At 41.4% G+C, this 19111-nt stretch overlaps 1 protein-coding gene across 1 annotated transcript in view; it reads left to right on the forward strand.

Moving 5' to 3' along the window:
* Positions 1 to 314: 314 nt before the first annotated feature.
* Positions 315 to 19111, forward strand: part of PLCB4 (phospholipase C beta 4) — a 301590-nt gene continuing 282793 nt past the window's right edge. The window contains exon 1 of the mRNA XM_087818864.1: positions 315 to 390. The gene's annotated coding sequence lies outside the window, so the exon portion shown is untranslated. The remainder of the gene's footprint in view (positions 391 to 19111) is intronic.

Raw genomic sequence — 19111 nt, forward strand, 5'->3', positions numbered from 1 at the left:
CTGGGGAGCGGGCAGCGCCGGGCCCCCGAGGGCCGGAGAGGCCGGGAGCCGGGGACTCGCCGAGCCCGGCGGGCGGGCGGGCCGCCTCCGCCGAGCAGCCCGCGGAGACCCCCGCCCTGCGCAGAGGTAGGGACCGCGCGCCCCGGAGGCGGGGAGGCGGGGCGGCGGGGGCGGGGGCGGGGGCAGGCGGGAGGGCGGGGCCGGCGGGGCCCGGAGGGGGCTCGGCGGCCGGTCCTCCGGGGGGAGGGGGCGGTGGCGCCGGGAGCGGGGAGCGAGCCGCACCGCCAACAAGCTCTCAGACACACGCGCGCACCCACGCGCGCGCACACTCGAGGGCTCCAGGCGGCGCGGTGGCCGCATCCCCGGCAGCAGCTCCAGGCAAAGTGACAGGTAGGAGAAGGCGTTTCGGGTCCCGCCGGAGGATGCGCCTGCCCGCCCGCCCGGGCCCGCGGGGCTGGTGGGGTCCGGGCGGGTGCGTGTCGGACGCGCGAGCGCGCCCCCGGACGCCCGGCCAGGGAGCCGGAGCAGGTGCCGGGCGCCCGGCGCCCTGTGCGCGCGGGGGGCCGGGGTCCCCGCGGCCGCCCCCTTCCCGCGTAATCGTCGCCTACTGGCCTTCCTCGGACTCTGCCCAGGCGTCCACCGCTTCTGGCTGGAAATAGCTCGGCCCGACGTGTATATGATTATTTTGGTTGGAAATAGTTGGCACCGTGCAACGCATGTAATTGTGTACGCGTGTGGATCTTCTTACCTCTTCGGGGAAAATAATAGATGACTGACCGTTTCCACTTAAAACAACATTGACAGGCCAGCCCACGTTGGGGGGCAGTGTTCGGGCCTCTTAAAACCATACCAGAGATGGAGAGTAAAGGCGGTCTTATTTTCAGAATATTAAAGTTGCCTTTCCCTTAACTAATTACATCCTGTCTATTTAGTACAGTACTTCTGACTGTAGACTTTGTAGGCAGCACTGTATAGAAGTATGGAAATAATGAAATTTGCCAGTTTCCAAGTGTATCTAAGTACAACTTTATCTAAAATCACAAAACTAGAATTTTTCTAGAAAAATGAGAATGTCCATTATATCTCCATATATATGTGTGTATTGGAGAGATGACCCTCCATTTTTTTTTATTTTTTTTTAACTCTTTTTAGTGATTTGAGCTATGGTCTAAAGCAGATGTCTGAAAAGTAGTTTTGGCTGAGACATTTATGGAAGGTCGCTGTCTTTCATAAATGTGATACATGGACGTCTGTAAATTATGAGTGTGGAGATAGCCGTTTCGCAATTCTGTGCGGCTGGCAATAGCGTCTTTCAAATGTAGGCAGCTGCATAATATCTAAATTAGAACTGAGAAATCAGATTCATAAGGGAGCAGGATCCAGAAAAGCAACTGGTGACTTTTACCTGGGCAGTCGACCAGGAGGGTAAGGAAGCGTCGGAGGAACTGTGTTCTTCAGAAAGAAAGATTGTGTGGGCATGAGTGTTCATGCATGTGTGTAAATTTTTAACGTAACCCTTCCCGTTTTTTCAAGAGTCTTGGATTAAAAACTATATGGTTTAACTGAGAACCTAATGTTCTGAACTCTCCAAACTTCGGTGGTCTAAGGTATAGAATCATGCAAACGAATGAAAATCTAGCTGGACGGGGGCTGTGCTTTAATCTCCATTATTCCTGTTATGTAATCTAGAATGCTGTGTTTTTCATAGGACACTTACATATTTTTCAGCTGGTGTTTTAATCTATTATGCCATTTTTCTTTTGAACTGTAGAAATTTCATAAAGATTGCCATCTCGGGAGAACACCTGTTTTCATAAAGATCCACTTTTAAAATGGGATAGCATTTAATTTAATGGCATTCAATTTACTAGCATTTAATTGTCATTTTTATGTACATGAGGCTTTTGCTGCCAGAATGAGTAACCTTTGCGTATAATATATTGTCACATGTCTAAAGGTACCCTGTATTAGATTAGCGATGACGCTTCCCTCCAACTATTGCTCAGCCATCCGAAAGTAGTTTTGATTTAGCTTTGATGATATCATTACCCAGCTCTGAATTAATCACTGGTGAAAATGCTGTTCTACAAGTAAACTGTCAAAACAGAATTTCTAGGACTCCTTTTGATCACTGTGTACACATTTATATCTGTCAGTGTAATGCTACCTTTATTCTACAAATGCACACCCACGTGGAAGAGCTTTGTTCTAAAACACTCTTTTCTAATTTTTATATTTGTGTGCCTGTAAATGTGAGTGATGTTAAGCTATTCATATGCCCTGGAATCTTGAGGTGGTGTTCTTTTTTCCTGTCTTATGAGATAGTGAAATATCTCATAAGTTTAAAAGTGTTAAAAGGGTTACTGAAAAGATTTTGCAGAAATGGGTTTTTAAACATCTGAATCATCTCTTTGGACTGTTTCATCCCCAGCAGAGACCTAGCCAGTGTTCATAACACCAATATTTTGTCTTTTCCAAGAACACATCCAACTGCTTTTAGATTAATGTGTACTGCTGATTTTGGCAACATGGAACAGTTCTATTTGGCAATCCAAATGATCACGATATTTTCCAAGGATACTACTAAATCCATTTGGGGGTTTGATTGATTAAGACTTGAAATGATGGCTGAGTGCTCGCCTCGTCTTCATTCCTAGCCCACCCTTCCTCCAAGTTAAAACCGTGGTGAAGTTGCACTTCAGCGCTGCTCCGGTGTTTTTCTTGAACAGATCCCGTCACTGTGCTAACTTGTGAAAGGATGTAATCATAAGTGAATTGACTTTGCCTCTGGATTTTGTCTCTGCATTTCCTTCCTCGAACTTTCAGGTGTAGCCTGCAAACTCAAATATTAGAATTCATGGGTAATTTGGGGGGATTATTTTAAAAGTACATTAATAATTGGCTGCCGAGTTCATTTAATTTTAAAATATTAAAATCTTAGGTTGAAAATCAGTTTTCTCGTTTGGATCACTGTACTTAGGGAACAGAGTCATGGGCGAGGAAGGTGATGGATTTCTTGTGTTCTCCCTTAATGCCGTTAGTAGTGAACTCAAATATATTCTGGAAAGCAAAAATAGTCTTTGAAACTTAAAATTATGTAACAGATTGTGATTAAATTATCGTCGTTTGTGACGACTTATGAAGGATGCAATCGCATGTTTCTTAGCACTGAAGACCCAGGTTTTTAATCAACTGTCTGCCACAGCGAGTCCTGTAAAACCCAGAACTCGTGCACTTCACGTGCAGAATGAGGTCAAGGACTGAGGGAGCCGCTTTAATGATCACCCTTCGTATTTCATGTCCACGCCGAAGTTTCTGAAACAGTTGCTTTTCCCCTCATAATGTGAACTTGTAGGTCTTATTAGTAGCTGTCAAAAAGACATGCACCTATGGAGAAATAAACATAGCTTTTCATCGCCGAGAGTCAGCAGCAGGGCCTCTGTGGGTTTTTCTGTTGCTGTGCAAATGTGAACTGTGTTTGCGAGGACACTGCTTCATTCTCAGGCCTCTCCATCCTGCAGTTTTCTATTTCCCTGGCACGGTCAGGAAATATCATAACCTGTGTTGGTCCTTCTTACATTCCTGAGTAGTTGTTTTTCTGCTTGCTCGATTTCCTTTTGATAAAGCCTCTCCCTTAAAGGAGAAATACTTCCTCAAGGTGTAACGTTATTTATCTGGCTATGCCTTAGGATGACATGAAGGTTTTGCACATTCAGAGGCTGTGGTTCTTTAACTAACTGAATATAAAAATGGGTTTATTTCACCCCCGGGGGAAGTAAAGCCAGGTGAGAATGCGTTATTGATTAGATGAGTGAGAAGTTTGCATTGTCCTCATTGAAAGTAAGCCTGCTTTCCAAAAACTACCTCAGGGTCACTTTTCTTCTCCAGGCCCATTTCCCTTGTTTGCAACAACCATCCCCAAATCCGTTTCTAAAAGGCTGGCTGGAAGCTCATGCCTTTGGATGCTTTTTGTGTGCTGAAGGTGGAACCCAAGTTTATAGAGGAGATGAGAGCAGGGATGCCCTGCCGGCCACATCGCAGCCAGGAGACTCTTCTGTACAAGAGGATGAATGACCAGCAGAGTTTTTATTTTCTCTGCATGAATCCCATCGACCTTTTCTTTCTTATTCTTTGTGGAATCAAAATAGTTGAAAGGGACATCAATTTGAAGAAGGATTTTCTCGGAACACCTCTCTTGCCTGCTACCTGTAAAACCTTCAAAGAGGTCGTACATGTGACCTCAAGATAGTATTATCTTTTGCCCTTGATCGGGAGTGTCCTTCAGAGCTCTTCTCCCGTGATCCTTTGGTGTGTGAGGACTGGGAAATTCCACCTCTAGATACTGGGCCACCCTTGGGCCTGGCAAATCATCACTTTAAGATACATCGCCCATCTTAAAGCATTCTTTTCTACTGAACAATTAAAGGGTGTTTTTGTCCCCTTGACGTGAACAAGGAGATGTCCTTAGAACAGGAAGAAGAAAGGAACTCCAAATAATTAATTTTAATCACCTCATACAGAGAGAAGAGTTCACAGACCAGCAGATTGACATCTCACTCGCCCCCTCAGAACAGGAGTTCTTCAACCCAGGAGTTTGACGGGTTCATAAGTATAGCTGACAGATGAATTACATGTTTATTTTCACTTACTTTCAAATGACAGGACAGGTGTTAGAGTGGCTGCTGACCTTGGCATTGAATGGATTGCAAAAGAAGCACATACATTACTCTGTGTCCAGCTTTAAAAATTATTTTGATATTTCAGTATAATTGGCTTCCTTACTTTGATTTTGTACATTTAAAAAATTAGGCGGAGTAGGGTCTATAGTATTCACCAGCTTGAAAGGGGGTTTGTAACTCGCTTGAGGTGAAGGACAGCTGCTCTAGAAACACTTCTTGGAGGCAGCTGGGTGGGAGAGTGGGGGCTTGCATGGTGGGGATGCTATCGGCAGTGTGAAGCTGCTGAGACCTGCAGGTGTTGGAATCAAGCCAGACCTGAGCTCGAATCCTGACTATGTTGTGTAATCCCTGTGTGACCCTGGCATCCACTCCGAGCTTCAGTTGCCCCAACTGTAAAATGAGAATACCCAGTAGGGCAAAAAATGCCTGGCACTATGAAGGATGCTGGGCATTGTGTTACTATTGTTGCTACAACTGCTATTAGTACTTCTGCTAATACTACTAGTATCACTGCTCACCCTCCCTGGGGACAAATGCCATTGACCTACCAATACAAAACAGGCTGAGTCAATACCTATGAAACTTTTAGTAAGGGATACTTGGTCTAGCCACCCTCCACCCCCCACCTCCCGGCAAGTACAGAGAGTTCGGTCAGCTTTTAGAGCCACTCTGAAGTGCCAGATCTTCTTCTGGACTTGCCTGTCCCTGTGACTGCAGTTGGACAGAGTGACCTAACATTAATTCATCCTTAACTGCCTCAAAATTCTGTGACTCTGGGGTTTTGAAATATAACTCAGTGAGCCAGATGCTATCCCCAGGGTGTCAGCTTCTCCCAGATAGGCTTTTAAAAAAGGTCACGTTAAGCCACTGAGGCCTGGAAGGAGAGAGGCATCCACTAGAATAATTTGGGGATCTCTGGTATTTAGGAGGAGGCTTCATGGCTCTTGTTTTCCATGGGCTTCAGTGGGACACTCACATTCTCTGCTTTACACAATAATAGCAGTAAGGACAAAACAACAGACGTCTGTTGAAAACTTAAAATGCGCCCCGTCCTTTAATCCTCCCAATAGCTTTTTTGGGTGGTTAATAATAATGTCTCCATTTTACATTTGGGGAAACTGAGGCTCAGAAAGTCAAGTTATTCACCTCAGGGTGTTAACGTTAGAGACAGGGTTCCAATCCAGGAAGACTGACACCAGAACTCCCAACTTGTAACCATTGTGTTGTATCACCTGCCACCGAAGTTATGTGCTGCTGCAGCGTTTATTACGGCAAAAAGTCCTGTGGCCATTATTTGAAGCGACTGGGCTGAAACATGGCTGAGAAGCTTCTGGCAACCCTGCTGTGAAAGGAATTGAAATGGGAAGTTGAGGATGAAGCCACGCATCCTCCGCTACTTCTAGGTGCTCTTGTTTCTGCATTGAGTGGGCCAGAAGCCTGAGTGGGGAAGGTTGCTAAGTGCTACCCTGGGGAGCCTAGAAAAGAATTTGTTTTCTGGAGGGCCAGCTTTTGCCTGGTGAGATTCCTCACGGTTTCGATCAGGGTGTGGCACACTCCGATTTCTTGAAGGGCCAGGTAAGCGACATGCACCTGCCCAGGTGTCAGAGACCTCAGGGAGTGGTGGGGCTGCTGTGCCATCGGGAGCTCAGCCTTGTCCCTTCCTAGGGTTTGGCTGCCTGCAGGTCTGCCCGGTTTGTGCCAGGTGGGCATGGGGCTCAGGGTTGCCACCACCTCTGTATTTGCAAGAGAAGCGTGATTTATTTTAAGTGTGAGATCTTATTTTAAAATGTTGAAAAATAAGAAACATAAAGATAAATTTATCAGCCCACGGGTGGCCAGCCATATGAAACATGGTTAAGGAACGACTGGCCCACGAGCTCCCATTTGGAGCCTTTCCTCAGCTAAGTGCTTGGAAACACTGTGTACTAGAGAATGTCAGTAGTTTCACCCTTAAGTAAGCGGTGTCTTCTTTATTTGTGCCATTTTTTTTCCTGTTAAATTTCTTACAAAGGTTTTGACCATTTATTTCCAGTGCACATAAATGTCACATTCTACATTTCTGCCGGTTTGTCCCTTCCTTCATTTTTCTAAGATGTTAGCGGATATACAGAGTTGAGGGAGGCAGAACTTGGCTTTCTCTTGTATTTCGTGGTGCCCATTTAAAACAAGAGCACCTGAGTGTGGAGAAATGGGCTTCATGACGGGGACATGGAGGGTCTTTTGCCTGCATCACTGATTTGAAGTCTAACCAATCAAAGAATGTCCCTGTTGCTATTTCGTAGTTGCTGTATTTGTCTTGGACAAATTGAATGTAGATCTGTTTCTGCAGGTTAGTGTCTCAGTGTGCAATTACTTAACAGCCAGGTTTTCATTTTGGCTCTGAAATGAGAAGTCCCATTAGACCAAGTGAAAGTGAAATTCCTTTCCAGGTGGGGTCTGGATGGGTGTCCGTCACATCTGCTGGTGCGCTATCACTGGACAAGTCACCGAAGGCCTCTAGAATTTCCATGAATTTTAAATTTTCATTGTTTTTTTAAAAAAATGATATATATGATGCATATATTCCAGTTGAAATGATAAGGCAAAAATACAGAAGCAAAATGTAAAATCCTCTCTCCCACCTACACCCATACCCAGATATAACCATTGGCAACAGCTTAGCTTCTTCCCTCTCCTCCTGTGCATTTACATATATAAGTATATATTCTGCCCTTTTCTTATTACATAAACTGGATCCTACTGTTTACATTTTTCTGGAACTTGCTTTTGTCCACTGACATGTATGTTATGGAGATCTTCCCATGTCAGCATACTTAAGCTATTTTTTTCTGACATTACTTAAAACGTGGTAGTATTGATGTACCCTATTTTATTCAGCCATTTTCCTGTTTTCAGTGTTGCAGACTGAAAGATAGAAAATCTTTGTACATAGATCTTTGTGCCTATGGGTGAGAATTCCATGTAGCTTAATTCATAGAAATAGAACTGTTTGGTCAAAAGGATATGCACTTTCTACATTTTGATAGAGCACTGCCAAATTGCCTTTTTAAAAGTTCCCCATGAAATTTCTATGTCGTGGAACCTCACATTATGAATATATCCTCTGATGAAAACATGTCTCCCACGTTATTCCATTTCTTTATAATTCAATCAGAGTTCAGTTATATACGGTACACCAGGAAATGACTTTAGAAATAGTCTATGTCCTTCAAATTCTCTGAAAATACAATACTTAATCAAAAAGAATTTACCAGTTAAGAGGCTAATTTAAAAACTCTTTAGCAAAGAGAGATCTTGTAGAATCAAAGTTGAAAAATCTGTATTCTGATTAGTTTGGTCAGCTTTAAAATTGAAGTCCCCTCACACCAGGGACATGTCACAAGCACCCTTAAATTATGTGGTCAAAGGAGTGAAGCTTGGTTTGCAGAGCCAACAGAGGTTGATAATGACCTAGGAAAATCAAGTTAATTTCATTGCTAAAAATTCTGTCCAGGTATATTTATAGCTTTAGACTTTCAAATATTTAATTATTTAAAATCTCTTTTACCTTCTACTTAGAGAATTAGCAGGTTCAGAGATAATGCTGTGTTATTGAGTTTTACTATTTAATAGATACCCGAAGTTAATTTCCATGATATTTAGAAACGACATACAGACAAAAGGCTATATAAATTAAAAACGACACTGTATTTTCATTTAGAGAGATACAGAGGAAAATACAGAAAATCTAGGTCACTGATTTCCAACTATTCTCAGAAGTGATAACTTTAATAACTATAGTTGTTGTCAATAATATGAAATGAATTATTTGTTTATTTTTAGAATTTTGCAACATCCCTAGAAAGACTTGGAATCACCCCTAGTAAATCTTGATGTGGATAAATAGCAGGAAATGAAATATGTTTCTGTTTTCAAAGATGGATTTGCTGCTTTCATCTGTTTCTCCAGACATCCATTTTTAAGAAAAATTTTGGTTTGGTTGGCACCGATACTCAGATTCTGATTGTATGCCTTCTGCATATTTATTTTTATAGCACACTGTGAATTATAGAAATATGGTAGGATTCAGTCATATTTCCTTGGCATTGAAACCTTGCATATTCAAGAATATCTATGCTAGGTTTTGCTCATGGAAATGCTATAGCGTTCTACAGTTTACAAATTACTCCCTTTAAAAATGTCTGCAAAAGCCACAGTGGAGGGCCCCACCTGGTTACTCTAACCCCGTGTCATTTAGAGCCCTGCTGGGGGGCAGATGGCATATGTAAACTGAGTCCTTTGAGGAGGGCTTACGAAAGGGATCCTTTAGAAGGTGCTGGCATGTGTAGGGAACCCAACTGGGTGAGTGCTGAAGAGGGACACAACAGTGATGGGGAGGCAAGAAGGGCTGTCCCAGAGAGCTGTGTCCTTTTGTAGAGCAGAGGGACACAACTTGAATGTCTTTGCAGGGACACAGCAGGGGAATAAGTAGGCCTACCTTGCTCTCTCTCCTCTTGTCCCCCAAACTCTGATGGGTATCTTCCATTAGCTGAACCCAGGCACAAGCCAGAGGGCAAGGGAGAGGAAGAGGGGTGCAGAAGGATGGAGAATAAGTCTGGGGAGGCAGATGGTGGACTCTGCCCAGATGCCATTCTAAAGCAGAGCTGTGCATGGGTGAGAGGGCAAGTCAGGGTGGAAAGCCTCTGGTCTGGTTTTGTGGACAAAGGAAAGAAAACTGCAGCTTATAATGATTAAATTTAAGTTGAAGTTGGGAATGTTCTATTATGCCACATGGCTGGTATCAGCAATACTTCTGGTGGGTCTTAGAGTAACTTAAAACAATGTTTTTAGTTTATTTGGAATGGATTGTGTTTCTTGGGAAATGCATAGAATACATAAATACTTTATGTATTTATCACAGAACCAAAAGTGTAGGTTATAGGCAGGAGAGACAGAAGGGACTCATAAAGCCTGTCAACATAGAGTTAGAGGCCCAAGATATAATTCCTTTGCTTTTAATATTTTATGAAAATATTTTATCTAAAATGTCAGGTACCTAGGGGGCGAGACGAGGAGGAAATTAAGGTTATTAACAGTAATTTTCCTTCAAAGAAGTCAATTTAACTAAATCATTAGCATCACTGAGTAGGAAAGAACAAGCTGCATTTTCCCATTTGTTCAGCATGGCAGTGGGACTCCGAGATTGGAGGCTCATTTATTCTCTTGTTTCCTTGGCCCTGTTGTTTGAAAAGGTGAAGGCCGCTCTGTTGGGTTTGTATACTTGTCCTGAATGAACAAGCAATGAAACTTGATTAGAATCATAAACTCATGGTGCTAAAAGGAATATCAGAGTTCATCTCTTCTTACCTTCACATTTTGTGGTGTCAGAAACCAAGACACTACTATTAGCAAACTGCTGCTGTGCAAATTCCCCGAGTTGGTTGCTCTGGGGAAGTCCCATCACTTCTCCAGCCTGAAGGAACTGCTCTAGATTAATTCATTTTTGCTATGCCCTTTCTAGGCTCCTGAATTCCCTGATTGCAAGAGCTTGCTTGCTTGTCCATTGCATAGTATTTTCGTAAGTTAGAGGCAGAGCTTCCTAAACTTCTTGTCCACCATCCAGTCATTAAAATGGTCCTTTTTGTAGATCTTTACATTGTTCTTGACTTTCTCACTCTACAGTTTCTACATAAGATAACTCTTCCACTTCTACCATTTCTACTGCCACCTATCCACGGATGCTCTTCTATCCCTGACCCCTTAAGCTCCAGTTGTATCCAGTTGTCTGCTGGAGATCTTAATGTTGAAGTCCTATGGGCACTGTCAAATCATTGTGTCCAAAACAGAAGTCCTCAACTTTACTCCAATCCTATGTCTCATCCTGGGTTCTGAATTTTCATGAAGCAGGCCACCAATGTGTTGCATCTATCCATTAGTATTTTGCATTTCTATCCACTGCTGTTCATTCCTAGTGCCCGACACCGCCCATGTTTATGGTCTCTGTGTCTCATGCCTCGATTGTTCTAGTACCTTTCAGTCAGTTTCCCTATTGTACTCTCTTTCTCATTCGTTCTGTCATTCAGGTATTCTATTGGCGATTAAGTAAGTATAAGGTACTATAATAGTGATCCTGTGAGGGCTCTTGCCCTCAAGGGTTTACAGAAGAGAGAGATAAATAGTTACTTTATAAGTTTACATCTTTGACCCTTTACTTCATTCTTCATACCCTGCTAAAGTAATTTGCACAAAACAAATCTCATTATAGCATTACTTCTAAAATGCTTCAACAACTCCCTATTGCTTTCAAGACTTAATTCAATTTCCCTAATTTTCCAAATACAAGCCATCCATGGCCGGACCTCTACAATGAAGTTTCAATACCTTTATTTGCATCACTTATACTGAGCTATATTATAATTCCAAGAACATAAAGTCTGTGGCCACAGTGCCTTTGCTGAGCTTGCACCCAACCTTCTTCAAGGACCCATAGGCCTTGAAGGACATTGCACAGTGGCCGTCTTGTCCACAAAGCCTTTCTTGACTTCAACTCCAGGTTGGGTTTCCCACTTCAGTCCTCCTGTTGAAGGGTTTGCACATTTTAGCCACAGTATGACTTTCTTGGGGAAGGGAACAATCTGGTACATATTAGAGACTAAATCAATGTGTCTTGAATGAATGAATAACTGAAGGCCATTATTGCAATCCTGCAGACTGGGCAAATTAGGAAAGCACTCTGATGATTGAGCAGAAGAGGCCCCATGCTCAATAAATTGAAGCCATCTGCAGACTTATTACAGGGGGAAAAGTATTCCGTGACTATTTACATTGGTCACTGGGGAGGAGCACAGTGATCAGTTTGGAAAGGTGATCAGTAATTTGAAAACTCTCTATTCATGATTTCTGCTAACAGAAATTTTGATACTATAATTTATTAGTATAATAGAACCAGAGGAGACATTTTCCTTAAGATTAGTTTTCCCATTTATTCCTGGTGGGCACACTCTCGGGCTGTTTTTTACTTGTTAAGAGTGTCATTTTAATCAATTTATGCTTATTTTTCTTATAGTGTGTTAGAACTCTGAATCAGAGACATTTCCTTATTTTAAACTTGGCTGAATATGTAGAGCAAAAAAAGCATTTATTTAATCAGAGTATTTTATTAAGTGGGACTCTAGGTAATATAAAAATGCTTCGTATTTATTTTCTTGTAGCATTTCATTTTCAAAATGACCTGTGAATATATCAGTGCCAAAGAGAGAAGGTAAGAGAGTTATTAATTAATTGAAGGAATATATCCTGCTGAATATTGTTTTTAAGAGCATCTTTTACTTCCCAAGGTGGGAGTGAGCATTTTATTCATGATGCAGTTGAACCTTAGGAAAATAGTGGCTTTGACAGTCTTAATTGTGCCGTCCTCCTGCAGCTTGGGGCGTCAGTCATGTTTAAGAGGTTTCTTCTTTACAATGGGCATCCTTTTGACGTAGCAAATTTCTTTGAACTTTGTGTTGAGAAAGTCCTGGCTAAGTATGCTGGTTATCATATATATATCATTGTTCAAATTTGAATGAAGACAACATTTAGAAGGATTATGGTTTAGTTATTACAGCTGCTGAGAAAGTATTTCACACTAGCACTTTGGAAGTACGGTCAGAGAATATTTCCTTTTAGTCTTTTTGAACCTATGAGGTCCTCTGAGCAACTTAAGTCTGGCCTCATTCTGTCCATTTTTCATTCCCTTTGAAAGGATTTCAGAGTAACTGGTTGAAGTTCCTCTCCCATCTGTCATAAGTAACACGTAGAGATTTCCTGTGCGGCTACCAGAGGGAAAGGAGGAAATTTAAAAGTGAAGATGATTGGGATATTAATGCCCATCCTGAAAGGGCCTCTGCCTGAGTCAGGCTCCCTTGACCCGTTCTGTTACATGCTGATTTTTACTTCCTCAGCTTGAGTTTACAAGTATCGCAGCCCGACGGGCTTTACATCAAGATTGAGAACCGGGAGCAGCCCACTCTCCATCACGAGCCGTCAGCGCCTTTTGAAAACCTTCTAGAAATGGTCCACTTTTTACCAAGCCAAGGCTCTGCCAGCTTTGGGGAGGAGCTGCAGGCGTACATCACCTGGAAGGTACACCTCACTTCTAAGTAGGGTTTCTGGGCTAGAAGGTTTCGAGAGAAAGTCCTGCCCGTTTTCTCCTGGAGGTGAGAGCAGCCATTCTGCTGTGGAAGGGATTTGATGCGGGGAACGCAGGGCTGGTGGATCAGGGTTTGCCACCCTCAGGGAAGGTGTTAGGCCTTTGGAAGGGGAGAGCGCTTACTGAAGGTCACACTGAAGGTTACTGATGGTCAGTGGTATAGACAGGCTTCAAACTACACATTTGGGTCCTGAATCTCTACGACTATAACCTTGACATTTAGGAGAGTTGACTAGACTCTGAAAATATAAAGCCCAGTGTGACTGTAAATACCTATTCCTATAACATCCCAATTATGTAATAAAAATAATCCAGAAAATTGTTAAGATATGTGAACATTTTATATAGGGATTGGCTTTATATAGCACGCACTTACCCACAAGAAAGAGTTCATTTTCTGAAGAAGCCTCAACCAAGTTGAAGGTTGGGCTTTCAGTACTGAGGCTGTGACTCTGGTTATTATAACCGCAGCATCTGGAGGAATCTCTGTCTGAACAAAATGATACGTTCAGACTTTGTTTTTGGAGGAATGTTATAAAATGTGCCCATTGCAGGACTCGTTTGGAGTGTAAGAGGTGATATGAATTCAGTTATCACAGATTTTTACCCTGTCTGCTTTACTTGCTTAGACCACATGACCTTGCAAAGACTTGGGCAAAGCTGACATGGCAAGAAAAAGTGATCCTCCGAAACTCATTTTATCTAGATTGAAAAGGAAATACTTCATGCCTGAGGATCCCAAACAGGGAAAATGCCTTCTTAAAGTTCTCGTACATGTATTGGGAAGGAAACCAACAGTTTTCAAGTGCCTAGTAAAGTCAGGCATCCCACCAGATACTTTTACTTGGGGATTCGATGGCTTTGACCATGTAGGCTGGTTGCCTTCGTGTTGAATGGGCTCAGATTTGGGGCACTGGTTATATAAAAGGGCTAAGTGCAGTGAAGGCCTGGGGAGGGGGAGGGAGCACGGTGGAGAGGGTCAGTGGAGAAGAAAAGGGGATGTCTAATTCCTTCAACAATAAAGATAAATTAAAAAGAAAAAGAATTGGGAGAAGAGACTTGTAGCTGGAGATTCTCTTAGTTCGCTAAGAGTCCTTGAGCAAGTCATCCATCTCATTTTGCTTATTATGTCTTAAGTGAAGGGCTTAGGCTTGTATAATTCTTTCAGATTTACCCTTTTATCATCACGAAGCGTTCCTTTTTGTCTCTAGTAATACCTCTTGCGCTGAAGTCTATTTGTCTCATATTAACATAACCAGTTCCGCTGCCTTTTGCTTACTGTTCGCATGTGTGGTATAGCTCTTTCTTTTCTTCCAATGTCTTTGTGTGTTTCTCTTTAAAGTGTTTCTCTTGGTAGGGTGTGAATAGTTCTGCTTTTTAAAGTTATTATTATTATCAATCTATTCTTGACAATCTTCTGGAGTTAAAGTTTTAGCAGGTATATGAAATACTCATTTTGAGTTTCTGTATCTTCTTAGTTTTCTTTCTGATTTAACTGTATAGAAATAATCTTGCTGGCTGGCATGGCTCAGTGGTTGAGCTTCGACCCAGGAACCAAGAGGTCACAGTTTGATGCCAGGTCAGGGCACATGCCCTGGTTGTGGGCTCCATCCCCAGTAGGGGGATGTTTCTCTCTCATCCATGTTTCTATCTCCTTCCCCTCTCTCTAAAAAAATCAATAAAAATCAATCTTGTATAGGTTGGATATTTATTAGTGTAACTAGTTTGTTGAAAGAGTCACTTTTATTAAGACACAACAGGAAATAGCTCAATTCTTCTCCCCCTTTTGCTTTGGATGATATTTTTGGCAGATCCCATGGCTTTTGAGTCATTGTAAAGTATGGAACAATCTAGTTTTCAAATAGTAGGATAACTGGTACAGTGTGAGTTAAAACTTTCACTCTCCTCTTGTCCATCCCCTGGCCTGACCCCGGGCTTGGTGATCATCAGTGAGGAAGAAAGGTCGTTTTTCGTTTAACCCTCCTGTCCACTCCTCTTTCTACCCAGTGTCTCTGGCTCCTCCAGAATCGGCAGGGGCGGCGGAAAGGAGGTCAAGGCTGCTGTACTTAGCTGGTGGGTGTGTTTTCACGGCCAGCTCTTTTTCATACACCCCCTGATGATTTCTTTGGCGATCCCATGCTGGGTCCATTGATACCATGCCATTGTTGGATGTATGCAGTGCAAATCTTGGGTAACCATTCATGACCTTCAGTTCCTGTCCTCTGGTGGTATGTCACTGGAGTGTCCCTAAGCCCCTTCCAGGCAGCCCACTGGGTGGAGACCTTTCAGGATCACTCCAGTCTCACAGTCCTCCATGGTATCCATTTGGTCCCCAGGAAAACTCACCTTAGCACCATTTAACTGAAGTGTAGCCCATTTCCACTTTTACTGAGGCTCAGTTGCCTTGCTCGACTATTGCAGGCAGCATCTGCCATGCTTGAGGGCTCCAGCCTCACACATGCCCCACTGAGCAGGTCATGAGGTTCTGCAGGAGACTAGCAACCAGCCAGGGAATAGAGCAACAGCCTCTCTGGTTGCAGAGGGTCCCAGGGTATGAAGGATTGTTTTAGGTAGCTCTGAGCTGATTGAGAGGGAATTAAAGGAAACCAGCCTTTTCCCCTGAGAATTCTCTTTGAAGGTCTTCTGCAGTGCAAGGTCCTCTCATACATAGACTGTGGGGGTGACCCCTGGACTGGTTGGCCATGTGTAGCAAGTCCCAAGGTCATGTGAAAGGAACTCACTGCCTATTGTCTTTGTCATTGAGACTTTAGCTGAAAAACTGAAACAATAAGACTTCCCCTTTCACTTAAGAGAATTTTGCAGTTATTGGCTCAATAGCAAGATGCATAGTAACGTGTTAAACTTTCAGCTACATTTATAACTAGAGAACTACCACACTCTGTAATCTTCTGCCATCACAGTAACGAGAAATACTAAGCACAAAATAAATGTTTAATGAATCAACTCAGGGTGATTACAATTTCTCCAGGATATTGGTCTCTGGGGAAAGTAAAGGTGACCAATATAATAAGAGAAGTGAGGTTTCTAATGTGCAACATTCTTTACTTAATTTGGTTAAACAATTGGTCACTTAAATGGAAAAAATTATAATTCAGAACTGTTGTTACCTCAAACTAGTTGGTCATGTTGACCGAGGTGAGTAAAACCTGAAACTGGTCATCTCTGGTGCAAATCTCTAAACAGTGCAGTTCATATATACATATATACATTTACACATTTTTATATATAATATGTGTATTTGTATACATGTGTATATGTACATAATATGTATATGTGTACATATAAGTGTATATATATATATGTGAGTGTTTCTATGATGTACATATACACACATAAATGTCTATATTTATAGTCCCCATATAGCTGTCAGAGAAAGCAATGACATGATGGGGTTACCTCAAATATATATTAAGAGTTGGCAAAGAATAAATAGCACAGATAAAGGAGAGTGGTTTAGAAGAGGAAGCATGGACTTTTCCTAATTTTTGAGCAGATACCAATTAATATAAAATGTGCATATCAGTTTATTGGTTAATTTATTTTAAAGTAGAAAATAACCTTAAAACATTAAACATGATTTTGTACTAGAATCTATAGGTGATAGCATAAGAAGTCATTTTAAAGTTATAAATTTAATTTTGACTAAAGTTATTTATCAATAGTTTTCAAAATATATTAACATGTATTATTTACTATACAATAGTGATTTATGTGAGTAAAAAGGAGATTATATCTTAGTAATGCCCAAGATTTAAAAAATAACTTTAGAGTTTATAAAAGTAAGACATGATCATGCTAAAAATACTGGAGATTAACTGAAAAGCTCAAAGAAAGCAGCAAAAGAACCTTAATCTCATCATAGGTAACCATTCCAGGCCAGAATGAACAAAACGCCAGATTGCTTTTTGTTTACAGGTACATTTTTTCTGCAAGTTATAAAACATTGTGTGTTTTTTTCCTGGCAGAACTTCCTTTGATCTTACTTCCCTGTTAAAGACTGAGAAGAATTCCCTTTCGTGGCTAGACTTTATATGTAGGAAGCTGGACCAAGATTGCATCCAGTATAATCAGAAATCTGCTAAATATAACTTCTCAAACTTTATTTGTAGATTTTTGTGTAACTTTTTTGAGCCTTAGTCAGTGGTTAAGAATGACTTTAAGATGCAGAAAGAGAAATAAGGAAAATGAGCTATTGCATAAGAAAAGAAGTATTTAAACACTTAAGCCTGTTTTTAGTTCTAGCCCTGGAGCTGCCTAGGGGAGTTAATCTCCCCTGGACCTCAGTATTTGACTTTCTCAGTGGGACAGTGTCTGACTGTTCCTGGGGTCAAATGCAAGGGGGAATGTAAGTGCTTTTGGCCTGTTTTGGGAGGGGGTACTTTAAGCAAGGTAAGCATTCATGAAGTAGTCCTAATTTGTTAGAAAGCTAGGAGCTTTGAGTCACATTTTAAAAGGAGTTTTGTACAGTTTTACTTTAAATATTATCAGGCACTGTCTTTGTAAAAGCATCTTACTCTTTTTCTTGCATCACGAAGCCCATCTTTTGAAATCCTTAGCCTTAGGTGAAGAGTGAACACTGAAAATAACTTTATAGAAGAGGAACTGTGAGTACTGTCATGTGATATAATTGAGAATACTGTTTTTCCCCCTGTGTGATGGGAAAGTATTGAAATGGGTTAGATAAAATATATGTGTGTGTGTGTATGTATGTTTATTTTCTTAGAGCTAATTCAGCCATTTTATGGGAGAAGACTTAACGTCTTTATACTAAATCATGATGTCTCCCCCAAAGGTCTATGTATGGAAAATTTAAAAATAATAGATAACTAATAGAAAGAGAGAAAAAATGGAAACAACATGCTTTATCACATAACTACCTCCAAATAAGTTTGGCTTCTAACACATTTTCAAGTTGTTGTGTTTTTTTTAAATGGGTATTAGATAGTTGTCCTGATAGAAATACCGACTTGCAAAATACTCAGTATTGGTTAAAATTCGCTGGACAGGTTCACCTGCAATGGCAGAGGGAAGAAGCTCACCCTCAGGCTAAAGCACTGAGGCTATCGTTGCCCTCTGTGCATGCACATTAGAGACTGCACATATTGCTTACAAATAATAGCCAAATGTTTCGGGGGTGGTGAGTTGATTCCTTCTCCATGAGAATTTATGAAGTTGTTAAATTAGGGTTTTTTTTGGAGTCATAACAGTTTATTTCATTAAGATGTTTACTGGATAAATATTTTCACTAAGCTTTTTGTCAACTTCAAAGAGGCATTAATTATTCAATTAAAAAATGTGAGCATTCTATTGCAAAATGCATTTGTTTTTATTTTCTTTCTGTAGTAGATTTTTCCACCCTTTTGGTTCACATGAGTCTATTATTTTAAATTGCCTAAGTAGATCTGCTATCTTGTATGCACAGAAGCAGTGGATTTTATTTGTAAGCCCACCCACTGACCAGGTTTCCAAGATCTTCGTGCCTCACATTCTGTGAGCATGGTATAAAAGCCACAGGGCTTGTGTGTGCTATGCACAGGGAGGGAGCTACTGATTTCTGAGAGAAATTGAAGCCATGGACTCATAGGTATATTTTGTATCACTTCTAAGTCATACAAATACGTGGTGGCTTTTAAGTTTTTTTTACATGCTGGAGGTATGTAGAACCAGGCTCTCTCTTCCTCTCCCTCTTTATTGTCTGGCTTTTGTGCTCATGGCTATGAGATGGCCCTGCACCTCCCAGTAGCTAATCTCAGGAAAGAGGAAAGGGGATGTGTTCATAAAATGTGAATAAATTATCTGAGATCTCTCTCTTGCATCTCATTGGTCAGAACTGTGTCACATGGCCACGTTAGCTGCAAGGGAGTCTGGGGAACTAACCATTTTAACCTGGCACATTGTTACCCAGTAGAAAATCAAGGTTATAAATATCAGTTAGGCAAATAGTCATTCCTGCCATGCCGTATCTGGGGATTTTATTTTTGTTATTTCTAGTAGCCTTAGGTGTAGATTTTATGATTTGGTGGGTAGTAGTTGCCATCTCACTCATTCATTTATTTGACAGATATTTATTAAATGCATAATACCATATAATATACCATTCCCAATTTAATAAAACTAGACCTCAGAATCTGGCTGCATGAATAAAAATTCATGGATGAGTATGGATGTAACCTAATGAAAGTTTCTTTTAGCTCATGTAGTAAATTGCTGGATCTGTGATTTTTAAATTGAAAACAAGTGA

The sequence above is a fragment of the Miniopterus natalensis genome, chromosome 7 (genome assembly GCF_054644295.1).
Source record: "Miniopterus natalensis isolate mMinNat1 chromosome 7, mMinNat1.hap1, whole genome shotgun sequence".
NCBI lineage: Eukaryota > Metazoa > Chordata > Mammalia > Chiroptera > Miniopteridae > Miniopterus > Miniopterus natalensis.